We start from the raw sequence: 11,442 nt of genomic DNA on the forward strand, positions 1-11,442 counted from the left end.
TTCAGCAATCAGGTGCCCACCTGGAGAGCACGGGAATACAGTTCAAGTTCAGCAATCAAGCACCACCTGGAGATCACGGGAATACAATTCAAGTTCAGCAATCAAGCACCCACCTAGAGAGCACAAGAATACATTTCAAGTTCAGCAGTAAGGCACCCACCTAGAGAGCACGGGAATACAGTTCAAGTTCAGCAGTCAGGCGCCCACTTGGAGTGCACGGGAATACACTTCAAGTTCAGCAATCAGGCGCCCACCTGGAGAGCATGGGAATACAGTTCATGTTCAGCAATCAGGCGCCCACCTGGAGAGTACAGGAATACAGTTCAAGTTCAACAATCAGGCGCCCACCTGGAGAGCACGGGAATACAGTTCAAGTTCAGCAATCAGGTGCCCACCTGGAGAGCACGGGAATACAGTTCAAGTTCAGCAATCAAGCACCACCTGGAGATCACGGGAATACAATTCAAGTTCAGCAATCAAGCGCCCACCTAGAGAGCACAGGAATACAGTTCAAGTTCAGCAGTAAGGCACCCACCTAGAGAGCACGGGAATACAGTTCAAGTTCAGCAGTCAGGCGCCCACTTGGAGTGCACGGGAATACACTTCAAGTTCAGCAATCAGGCGCCCACCTGGAGAGCACGGGAATACAGTTCAAGTTGAACAATCAGGCGCCGACCTGGAGAGCACGGGACTACAGTTCAAGTTCAGAAATCAGGAGCCAACCTGGAGAGCAGGGGAATACAGTTCAAGTTTAGCAATCAGGCGCCCACCTGGAGAGCACGGGGATACAGTTCAAGTTCAGCAATCAGGCGCCCACCTGGAGAGCATGGGAATACAGTCAAAGTCTTGAAAATCAAGCGCCTACCTGGAAAGCAGGGGAATACAGATAAAACCTTTGGCAATCAGGCGATTTACTTGGAGTGCAAGGGAGTGCATCACCAATTTTAAGGAAAGGAAACAATTTAGGTGTTGGTAATCTGGCGTCCACCTGGGGAAAAAGGAAAGCATCTCAATTTATAATTCGAGTTCAGTAATCAGGCGTCCACCTGAAGAAAAGGGAAAGCATCTCTGATTAAAATTCAAGTCAGCAATAAAAGAAGCTCGTGGCAAGAATGCGAGTCAGCAGTCTGAGGTGATCAACAGAAGTTAGTCACAATAAAGAAAAAAAAGAGAAAGGCAAAAAGTTAATTCAAATGCAGAAGTTGATGACAGATATGAGCTTCTTGAGACATGGTTGAGGTCACAAGCACTACATGTTCGGTCTTGATCCGAAAATCTGAAGACGAACGAGCTAGCACCTGCAACTAGCAAGCGTCAAGGTTCAAATCCAAAGTCTGCATGAAGAACCATTCAAGGCTCAAGATCAAGCTTCAGAAGACTTATAGATAGGAATCTTGTAACTCGTAGTTGACAGGCTTAGTTATTCTTTTTCATTTCTTTTGATTTTGATGTAATAACAAGCCCGCAGACCGGAACCTCGGTGGAACGGCACCTCGACTGGCTCTCCACCTCGGCATACTCCATCATCTCACTCACCTCTAAACTACACATGGCCTGATTCCTTTATAGCCAAGGATATGTAGGCAGTTCGGATACCAGGGCTCGATCACATTCCCCTCTCTCTTAGTTTTAGTCTCTCCAAATAAGGGTCGGGTCAAAAAACCTGTCTAGTCATTCTTTGTCCGAAAACTCTTCGCATTTTCGGTCAAAGAGGGGCAGCTGTAGACATGTAATTTTTGACCCTCCCTAAGATTTTTTATATTTTAGCACGTAAATATTTAATTTAGGCCTAATATAGCTATTTCAACTTATTTTTACTCTTTTACTTTATTTTATTACAAGAAAACGAAAATTACAAATAATAGGTTCATTAATGTTTTGTAGTCATTTTTAATCTTAAAAAAATACAAAAAATAGTATCGTATTTTTATGTTAATATGATATTTGAAAAAACCAAAAAATAGGTTTTTTTAATGGTTAATTTTATTTTAATAATTATTTTAATAGTAGGATTTATTAATAAATGAGATCGTACTTTTAGTCTCGTTCGCGGGGAAAGAATAAAACTTGGGCTCAAGCGACCCATTTTTTTAAGCCTAACTTCCGAACCTAGCCTATAATTTTTAAGCCCATAATTCCTAGGCCCATACCCCTTAACCTAAAAAAACCTATAAAACTAATCTAAACCTATACACACAAAAAAAGAAGGCCGAAGGACGATCAGCAAAAGGGAATACAAAAAGAAATGAGAGCCTAAGACCTAGGGACTCCAAGAAAAACAATCATTGCCGCAATTCCAAAAATCGACCCTTCAGTCATTTGTGACAAGAAACGAGCCCCTCTCGAAATCTTCTTCTTCAGCATCAAAGGATCCCGTCGCTACTATTTCTTCTTCTTCGTCGATCACAACTACAACAGCCATGAAACCTTCTTGAATCCTCCGTAAAACAGTCCGAAGTTTGGCCAGAAACACGAGCGAAATTTCAGCTCGAAATCATTCTCAAACATGCTCCAAAACGAGCTGAAAATTGTCCCAGAAATGTGCAGCTACTTAACCACAAAGTAGTCCCAAAAGCTCTCGTGAAACAATCATAAAAAGCAGGAAAATCAGTCGTGAAACCCGACTGGAATTGAACCTGAACTCAACTCCAAATAACTACCAAACCTTGTTATAAACGGTCTCTCCCTTTTAGTTTCGTCGCCAGTCGAGTTTCGAGCTTTTCGGTGCCGATTCGAGGTTGTCGACAGGGTTTGCGGTCCAAGCTCCTGCTACTGTTGCATTTTTCAGTCAGATTGAGTTCGCTGGAGTGTGTTGTAACTGAGTTCTTGTTAATATTATTAAGGTCCGATTCTAAACTCTTCCTTTCCGTCATTTCCCATGTGAGTGTTCTGTGTTTTATTTTTAGTCTTGCTTTAATCGTTGTATCCATGGTTAAGTTTTTAATTCCTCTAGTCTTCTGTTCTCTTATGCTTGTTTGAGTTGGGATTTTTATTTGAATTTTCGATTGAAAACAATTTATAGATTTTGTCTTATGACTGTTGGACCATTAATCCATCACTATGTTTTCTTAACAAAATAAGGCACTAAGGATTTTGGAGTTGTGCAGGACATGGAAATTTCAAATAGCTTTTCTGGTTTTGGTCCATGTTAATATGGATTTTAGGCCTCTTTGTTTTCATCTAGTTTATTTGTCTTGGATGTTTGTGGTTGTAGTAATTATCTTGAAGATATAGCATTATGCAAATGCAAAGAATGTTAGAATTTTTGTCATGTTGAACGGGGGGTGGACAACAAGAATGGAAAATTTGAATTTATCATTTTAGTGGTTTTACTTTACTTTCTCGTTCCGCTAGTAAAATGTTTGAGTTGACCACACGTGCGTAGGCCAATTTTTTGGGAGCATAATAAAATTGTCATAGCAACGGGTATGGTTCCCGTGACGTAGTTGTGATACGTAATCCTCAATTTGGGTGTGCATTTCATGTTACCCGATTATAACAACTTCGAATAATAAAATCCTTTGAATTAATTTGAGACGCACCATTTAGCAAATTTCCCATGGCCCTCGCAAAGTTAAAGACGCGTAATTGCTTTAGGCGCGTTATTTTAATAATATTACCTTCCTAAACTTGGGTGTGCATTTCATGTGACCCAAATCCAAATGTTAACAACGTTGAATAAAATGTGTTTCGGATTGCGGGTGCATTTCATGTGGCGCGGTCCAAAGACATGTTTTAGATGGTGTTGAAATCTTTCTTAAAATAATTAAAAGCGATTTTAAAGTTTAAAATTACACCATAGGCTAAAACATGTACTAAAATCAGATAATAGGCCAATTATAATAGTTGAGCGACCATGCTAGAACCACAGAATCCGGGAATGCCTAACACCTTCTCCCGGGTTAACAGAATTCCTTACCCGGATTTCTGTGTTCGCGGACTGTAAAACAGAGTCAATCTTTCCTCGATTCGGGATTTAAAACCGGTGACTTGGGACACCATAAATATCCCAAGCGGCGACTCTGAATTTTATAAATAAATGATCTTGTTTCGATTGTCACTTAAATTGAAAAAAAACTCACTTATACTACCCTTCCGGGGGTAGGTAAAAAGGAGGTGTGACACTAGTAATTACCTAATGAAAATCAGATTTTTAACAATTAGCACAAGTACGCACTCATCACCTCACGTACAAGGCATTTCAATTATCAATAATACCAAATCCTAAGAGGAGTCTCCCCCACACAAGGTTAGGCAAGCCACTTACCTCGAACCGACTCAAAATCAACCAAATACCACATTCTTGACACGAGTACTTGACTCCAAATGATCCAAATCTATTCAATTCAACAACATAATGTAAATAACACTTCAAGTAACTGATTCTACAAATAAATTCTAAGCTAATATGCAAAATTAAGTAAAATGACCAAAATGCCCCTCGGGCCCACATCTCGGAATCGGGTAACATTAACATTTTCAGAATCTTCATACTCTCATGAGTCTATACATATCAAGAACACTAGAATCGGAGTTCAATTGCCCCTCAAATACCCATTTTAAGGTCTCTTAATCTCAAGCCCTAATTACCCATTTTGCACTGATTTTTCCCTAGTTTTCACCACTAATTAGACCTTTAAAAACATATAAATGAGTTATGAAGTCAAGAATATTACCTCCAAGTGATTCCCCTTTGGTTTCCTCAAGAAACTCCCTCAAAAGCTTCAATCCCGTTCAAAAATGGTGGAAAATGAAGAAGGGTCACGGATTGACTATTTAAATACTGCCCAGTTATTCCTTCTTCGCGAACACGGAAGGACCCTCTCGTTCGCGAAGTACAACTTCGCTTGGGTCTAGCTTCCTTCATCGCGAACGCGATTACCAGGTCGCGAATGCGATGCAACATCTCCTCCAGCTTCACAAATGCAGGAGAACCTTCGTGAACGCGAAGCATTAAAACTCCCCCAGCCCCAACTCCTCTTCGTGAACGCGAGATCCTACTCGTGAATGCGAAGAAGGAAACTAGAACTGGCTGCTACAATTCTTCTGCAATTCCAACAAGTTCCAAAATGCCCCGTTGAGCATCCGAAACACACCGGAGGCCGTCGGGACCTCAACCAAACATGCCAACCAATCCTAAAACATCATTCAAACTTGTTCCAATCTTCGGAACACTCAAAACAACATCAAAACACCAATTTTACATCGGATTCAAGCCTAACAATCCCAAAAAACTCTCAAATTACACTTTCGATCAAAACGTCTACCAAACCTTGCCTGAATGACCTGAGATTTTGCAAGCACGTCACATTCAATACTACGGAGCTACTCCAACTTCCGGAATCCCATTCCGACCCCGATATCAAAATCTCACAATCGAACCAGAAACTTCAAAAATTTGACTTTCGGCATTTCAAACGTAAATTAGCTACGGACCTCCAAAACACAATCTGAACACACCTCTAAGCCCGAAATCACCAACGGAGCTAACAGAACCAATAAAATTCCATTCTGAGGCTGTCTTCACACTGCTCCGACTACGGTCCAATTTCTAAAATTTAAACTCTCATTTAGGGACTGAGTATCTCAAAACTCTTCGAAACTCAAAACCATACATCCCGGTAAATCAAAATTGCAAAAATAAACACGGGGAAAACAGTTAACAGGGGATCGAGCATTAATTCTTAAAGCGACCAGCTGGGTCGTTATATCCTCCCACACTTAAACATTCGTTCGTCCTTGAACGAGCATAGAGACATACCTGAAGTAGTGGAAAGATGAGGGTAACGACTGTACATATCCTGCTCGGTCTCCTAGGTCGCCTCCTCGATCGGCTGACCACGCCACTAAACCTTCAATGATGCAATGTTCTTTGACCTCATCTTTCTAACCTACCTGTCCAATATTCTCACTGGCTCCTCAACATAAGATAGATCCTTGACCAACTGAATTGAACTGAAATCCAATACGTGCGAAAAATCACCATGATACCTTCGGAGTATCAAAACATGAAATACCGGATGTCGACGCCCCCTTTTTTCTCTAACCGTGGGGTTAGAAATCAGGTATACGACATTGGGAGGACAACTCTATTCCCTTTCGAGAATTGGGTTTAGAAGTTGAAGAGTCGCCACCTAATGATTATAGTGCATTAGGACACTTTTTAGAAGAGTTTGAGTTGGAAAACCAGAGTTCGGGTAAGGACTAGAAATTATCTCGAGGGGAAGGTGTTAGGCAACCCTCAAGATCCACTAGTGTGGTTCCCGGCCATGTTGCATTTGTGACTTTACAAGTAAACAATCAAAGCTCAAATAAGGACTCGCATATAACATTGCAATTAGGTTGAAAACTTTTGAAAGTATATAGAGAGGGTAGAAATAAAAAAAAAGATTTGAATAATTTTACAAGAAAAGATGAAAGCAAATAAAGGGAGGGAGTCCTAAGTTTATAATTAATATGGATCACTTCAATGCAATACCCAGCGATCACTCCTCAGAAGAGGGGTCGCACGTGATATTAGCGCACCGGTCATCATATCCATATCTACCTTTCCCACTCCGTTAAGGTATTAAAGCGCGGAATGGTATCGTTACTTATTGCATGCTAGTACCCGTCCCACAATCCTATCAGTCTCGGAGGCATTGAGACTACTAATCCTAAAAAGGAGGGAGTTGAGGCTTTTTGGGGAGTTTCAAAGGACAAAATACTAAGGCGTCAATCAAAACACATAATGCAATAAATGGGAGGGCAAATAAGCAAGTAAGGCTCAAGTAAACCTCCTTAAATCAGATAAGCCATAGATTTTAGCATGTCTTGCACATACTGGTTTGGTCTGTATTAAACTTAAACGTTAAGGCAGGCTGATTTATTACATATTTTCAGATAAGAAGTCCGAATTAGGCCTGCCTGCTGGTTGTAATTATAAAAGACTGATGCAGTTATAAAAGTTTACCCTAAGGCTTGCCTAGGCGTTAAACAGAACCTATAGGCATGATATCTATCAATTTCAAGAAAAACAAAGAGAGTAAACTGATTGCAGAAAAGATTTGTTAGTTACAAAAACATAATTTCTGCAGGTGCTTACACGTTATTGCTACTGATTTTAGATGAATTGGCGATTCAAGTTAGTTAACAGCTCCTATAGGCATGCTTTCTAAGTGTCACTGATTTTAAACACTGTTATTATTATACAAAAATCCTATAGGCAGGTCATCTATATGCAATTAGTTAGTTGTTTAAATCCTATAACAAGTTTGCCTAATGACGGATGCACATGCAAAATTGCAGAAAATCCTATAGACATGGTATCTATATGAAAGTGCAGAAAATCCTATATGCATAGTATGAAAATACAGAGTTCCTATGGCATCTATATGAAAATGCAGAGTTTCAGTGATTTGTATAAGATGCAGAACTTTTAGAGACAGTAATTCCTACAAGCATGATCTCTAGATGGGATATAGAATTTCAGAAATGATAACCCCTATAGGCATGATATCTACCCCTTGCATGCATAGTTCTCCACCTCTTTTTTACTAACCGACCCCAAATGTTATTACAAAATTATTACAGACCAGAATTAATCAAAAAATAAATAAAATACATCCAAAATCAGAATTCCAACCAAAGAGGGCCTAATTCAGACTCCCGGTCTTACATATGTAGTAAACCAACTTCCAAGGATCTAGGTTTCCAAAGCCTTCTCTTATTTGGGATGTGTCAAAGTTCCAAGGAGCTTCAAGAGCTCCAGGCAGTGCTTACACCCTAAACATCATTCCAGAATTGTAGTAAAGTGCAGTGTGGAAAAGCCAGCCCTCAAATGTCCAAGTTCATAGGGAACTCAAGGTCCCAAGGCAAGGCTCATATGAGAGGGGTAGAACTTAAAGTCTAAGAGTAAGTGCAAGTGCATGAGAGGGGAAATGATAAGCTGGTGGTCATGCCAAGCAATTTGAAGTGTTGGCACACGCCTGACCAATTTGTCGTTTTTAAATTGAGGAGTTATGACTTATTAAAAGCCAGGTTCAGGCCTGGATAGCCATTTAAAGGCTACCAGACCATAAACTTTAACTCAGCATACATAGGGGGTAATGATAGGGAATTCATAACAGAAACATTAAACAAAGGAAGTGGTGGCAAAGGGCATGATCAGCAATGAAACATACTGACACACTCTTTACTTGGGGTCAAAATTTAGTTCATGGACAACAATTCATGTTGCCATGCCCTGAATCCCCATTTATAAACACGTAGAGGGTAAGGGAGTAGGGATCAAGCAATTGCAGGAAAGTAAAGCGAACAGTAACATATGAACATGTCAAACTCTACAGGTAACAGGCATAGATATAAAGACATAAGTAAACACATTAGGATGATTGTTGGGAACTGAGTTAAGACATACCAGTAAAAGAGCAAGAGTAGGATGCAAAGACAAAGCAATAATAGTATATTAGCCTTGGCTTTTAGCCGGCCAATAATAAGAAGGAGCAGTGAACAGCAGTAGAGCAAAAGAGCAAAAGGGAATGCAGATTTTGAAAGTATTCAGTGGTGTGTGTAAGTCAGAAGACTGTTGTGTGTTTTTTTTGTAAAGACTTAGGGTATTTATAGTCAAAAGTAGGTGGTAAAATAAGGTAAAAATCACGGAAATATGTTAATTAAAGAACTCGGAATCAATTAATCAAAGAATCAAGGAAGTACTCCCATTAATTAAGGAAATCAAAATCAAACGAAAAGATTCAACACCATATAAGGCAAATAGGAAAAATCAACGTATGATTAAATAAGGAAAGAGTCAAGGTTCAGTATTGCATATAGTAGTCGAGTAAGACCAAATTCAGTAAAATTCCAATTAAGGAAAGGCTTAAAAGAACAGAGTATTATAACAAATAAGGTAACAAAACCAATTAATTCAAACGGGTGGGTAGAATGTTAGGTTTTTTTTTTAAGAAAGTTTTTGAATTACCAATCAATCAAGGAAAATCAGAATCAATCATGTGAGGTCATGATTCTGCATTTTTAACATATAAATAGAGGTAAATGAACAAAAGTAGCGAGCAAAGTTAACTAGGAAGGAACAACGGATGAACAAACATGACCACTCAGAGATAATGAAAACAAGTTAAGATTCAGCAAGACATATTCGAAGCATGGTGACTATGAAACATCAACAAGAATCAAGCAAATAGGCCAGCAGGCAGAACCAAAGCAAGGGAAATCAGGCTAATGCACACAATCAAACGAGGAAACATGCTAACACATAGAGACAAGACAAAGGAAATTAGGCTAACACAGGTAATCGAAGCAAAGAAACATGCTAACACACATAATCGAATGAAGAAACACTTTCTAGAAATTAGGGTTTTTAGTAGAGTCAAACTAAAAATAGTACGAGCATAGAAATCGGTCAGAATAAACAAAGAAAAGGTTTTAATCATAAAGAAAATCAATCGAAGCATGCATAAAAAGAAATCCCAGAAATCCTAATTTCGAAGAAAGTAAAAAAAAATGGTTCAAAGCAAAGGATCTTTCAGAATAAACATAGCACAGATGAAAACATGAGAATAGCATGAAATGACATCGTTTTTAAGAGATTCAGGAGAGAGTTAGGGTTTCAAAAAAAAAAAAAACCTAATAGAAGTGGGAAAAACATGTCGTAACCTCATAGATCATGACATATAGGGTGTGATTTCGCCTGAAATCACACCGGAGAACTCTCATATTGAAGAACCAGGAACCCTAGGTCTCAAATCGCCATGGTCCATAAGTCTCGAAGGTCTTCGAGGTGTTGAACAGGACGATGAGAGGTCCATCGGAGCCTTGGGGTTGAAGGGAGGTGGCCGGAGATGGCCGGGAAGATGGTGGAGATCATCAGAGAAGAGAGAACCAGAAGGTTCTAGAGAGAAGGGAGAGGGAGAGACGATATATAGAGAGAGACCGTCTGTGGAAATGAGGGGTTTTGGGGGAGGGGGGGTAATTAAATTTAATTAATGGAATTAAATCTGGGTCGTTGATCTTATTTGATCAATGGCTCGGATTGGACTGGGTTATATTGGGGATTGGGCTAGGTTAATTTAATCAGGATATTGGGCCATTTGAATCTGATAGTGGGTGTGGCCAATTTGGCTAGAATTGAAATAATAAGGGATGTTTGTTAAATAGTCAATCTCCCCTTTTATTATTTTATAAAATAGTAAAAAGATGATTTAAAAATAAATTAAAGGCACTGAAATAATTAATAACATATAAATATTAATGTAAAAATACTAAAAGTGATCTTATAATTATAAAATGTTGTTAATTGTAAAATAGGCTATAATTGCAATTACATGCAATTAGCTTAAAAATGCCAAATAAATTTGTAAAAAATATGCAAAAATCACCTTAATTATATTTTGGCATAAATACGGGAATGAAATAAGTTATTCACCAAAAAATGATAATTTTGAGAATAACTATTGGATTTTGTGGTATTAAAATGGGTAGTAAATCGGTTTAAAAATCATTAAAAAAAACTAAAACTCTTGGGTGTGCTTATATATGCACATACATGCTATTTTGGAAGTATTTTGGGTACAAAAATACCTAGGGAAAAATTGGGTATCAATAGCTGTCCCTCTTTACCCGAGGAGGATGAAAGAGTTGTCGGGTAAAGATAAGATGGCCAATTTTGATCGGAAGTGGAGATTTGAAAGGAGTTTTGACCGAGCTCTGGTTTTTTGAGCCGTTTACATATCCCTGGTCTTACAGGAATTAGGCCATATGTAGTTCCGAAACCATTGACGAAATATGCCGATGGAGATTTGAAACAGACGAACGCAATGTTTAAATTGAGAAAGGTTTTCTGAAAAATTGATAGGCTGCGGGAACCGGAGTGGGATCGCTCTTGCTGAGACAGCCGTTTACCAGCCGGTGTACCTGCAAGTAAGCAATACGAGCGCATATTGTGCGTAAATTTAAACGTGATGCAAGTTCCCATTGGACCATGAATGTTGTCCTCGGACGGTTAGGATGACGTCCTTGAACCATGACGTCCTGGGCCATGAAGCGTATGATAAAGGATTCGCAGGCTATGAGATGATGTTCTCGGGCTATGAGAATGGTGCCTCCGAACCATGATGCCTTGAATAATGATATGCAAAAGATAAAATGGGGTCCTCAGGCCATGGCATGGCGTTCTTGGGTTATGAAAATGGTGTCTCCTAACAATAACGCCCTTGGACAGTTTGGCGATCTTTCAGCCCATGAAATGCAGAAGGTGGCGATCTTTCATCCGATGCAAGACGTAAATAAAAGGTGGCGATATTTCAGCCGATGCAAGAAATATAAGGTGGCGATCTTTCAGCCGATGAAAGAAAATAAAGTGGCGATATTTCAGCCATGCAAGAAAATAAAGTGGCGATATTTCAGCCATGCAGGATGGAGGCAGAGCTTAGTCTCGGAAGGGAG

The sequence above is a fragment of the Nicotiana sylvestris genome, chromosome 5 (assembly GCF_000393655.2).
Source record: "Nicotiana sylvestris chromosome 5, ASM39365v2, whole genome shotgun sequence".
Lineage (NCBI taxonomy): Eukaryota > Viridiplantae > Streptophyta > Magnoliopsida > Solanales > Solanaceae > Nicotiana > Nicotiana sylvestris.